The sequence below is a fragment of the Salvelinus alpinus genome, chromosome 23, assembly GCF_045679555.1.
Source record: "Salvelinus alpinus chromosome 23, SLU_Salpinus.1, whole genome shotgun sequence".
Taxonomy (NCBI): Eukaryota; Metazoa; Chordata; class Actinopteri; order Salmoniformes; family Salmonidae; genus Salvelinus; species Salvelinus alpinus.
The window spans coordinates 34,451,359-34,453,732 of NC_092108.1; positions in this window are offsets into that span (position 1 = coordinate 34,451,359).

Here is a 2,374-nt window from a genome sequence, read left to right on the forward strand (position 1 = left end):
CCTTCCTAACTCAGTTGCCAGAGAGGAAGGAAACTGCTTGCGGATTTCACCATGAGGCCAATGGTGACTTTAAATCAGTTACAGAGTTTAATGGCTGTGATAGGCGAAAACTGAGGATGGATCAACAACATTGTAGTTACTCCACAATACTAACCTTAAATGACAGAGAGCCTGTAGAGAATACAAATATTCAAAAACATGCATCCTGTTTGCAAAAGGCACTAAAGTTAATACTGCAAAACATTTGGCAAAGAAATTAACTTTATGTCCTGAATACAAAGCGTTATGTTTGGGGCAAATCAAACACAACACATCACTGAGTACCACTCTTCATATTTTCAAGTATGGTGGTGGCTGCATCATGTTTTGGGTATGCTTGTTATCGGCATGCACTAGGGAGATTTTTAGGATAAAAAGAAACGGAATAGAGCTAAGCACAGGAAAAATCTGAGAGGAAAACCTGGTTGTCTGCTTTACAACAGACACCGGTTGACAAATTTACCTTTCAGCATGACAATAACCTAAAACACAATGCCAAATATACACTGGAGTTGCTTACCAAGATGACATTGAATGTTCCTGAGTGACCTAGTTACAGTTTTGACTTAAATTGGCTTAAAAATCTATGGCAAGACTTGAAAATGGCTGTCTAGCAATTATCAACAACCGACTTGACAGAGCTTGAATAATTTTTAAAAGAATAATGTGCAAATATTGTTCAATACAGGTGTGCAAAGCTCTTAGAGACTTTCCCAGACAGACTCACAGCTGTAATCGATGCCAATGGTGATTCTAACATGTATTGACTCAGGGGTGTGAATACTTATGTTAATGAGATATTTCTGTATTTCATTTCCAATAAATTCTGCAAAAATGTCTTAAAAACATGTTTTCACTTTGTGATTATGGATTATTGTGTTTAGATGGGTGTGAAGACAACATTTCCATTTTCAATTCAGGCTGTAACACTACAAAATGTGGAATAAGTCAAGGAGTATGAATATTTTCTGAAGGCACTGTATATGCTTAAAAATTTAACTATATTTAAATATAAATATGTTATTTATTTTATATAGTGGTTGGCACCAATATCGGTAATTTGATATGATATCGATACCGTTTGATATCAATATGAGCAAGGCATGTCGTGATATTGGTTTATTCTTCCTGTTAACCTACACTATTCTGTTAAAAAGCATACACAACTGTTCCTGCATGCGCAAAGCCCTCTCACAGACCCTCTCACAGACCCTCTCACAGACCTTCTAACAGGCTGCTTAGCATAGTTTAAAAAACAACAACATCAAAACAAAAAACAGGCTGCCTAGTGTGCTTAATTGTCTGCTGATGAGCCATCAATTGTGGATGGGCTTCCCATTCTATTAAACTGGTTAAGTAGGTTTATACCACCAGAACACAGCTGGCCCAACGGGCAATCCACAAGCTGTTGTCTGGACTCCACTGAAACAAATGAATGTATCCTAGATACTTTTAAATGGACACATTTTATTAAATTGGTGACTGAAGTGACTGTGTACCTATAGCCTGATTGATATTCATTATGTTAAAATTGTTCATAAATTCTTTTTTTGTTTTGACTGAAAAGGTTACCTTATTGTGCTTGTTTTTTGAGTGTTGATAGTTTAGTATGTATATGGGCAATTACTTCAGGAACATGAATACCACCAGGTCATTGGAAGGTGCTTTTCTGCAGACCGTACTGAGTACTCCCAACCACACTTTTACCTCTGCACATAGAATAGTTTATTTCTCTATAAGCCAATATGTAATTTATAGGCTTATAGTGTATTGCATTGGGACCAATAGAATGGGTGGAGTAGAAGGTGTTGCTGGGCATAAAGACCTCAGTCCCCCATGAAATAACACCACATACAGATTCTACAGACGCTACTAAGTACTCCCCAACCCACTTTTACATCTGCACAAATAATTATTTTCCTGTACAGTGTTATATTTGTACCGTATGGTGTCCAGGCACCCCATTTTAATCTGTTTGACCACAGTAAAAGGCCAGCAACACTCCGTATTATTCAGAGCCCTATGACATGACACCATAGACCCTACTGAGTATTCCTTACAATAATTTTACTGCTGCCCCAGAATAGTGTTTGCTCTATAAGCCAATATGTATACAGTGATTCTCATTGGGGGCATTTAAAACCCAAATTTAATGCAAATGTCTTAAATATGAACAAATCTGAATCATTGTTAATGTTGAGACAATTCTTTTTCATATATCATGAAAAAATACAATTTATTGACACTTATTCAGGTTATTCTACTTTTACATGGAGACTTTTATTTTGTAACATTTTCGAATTTCCGTAACCCGGAAGTACTTCTTTAGTGTTGC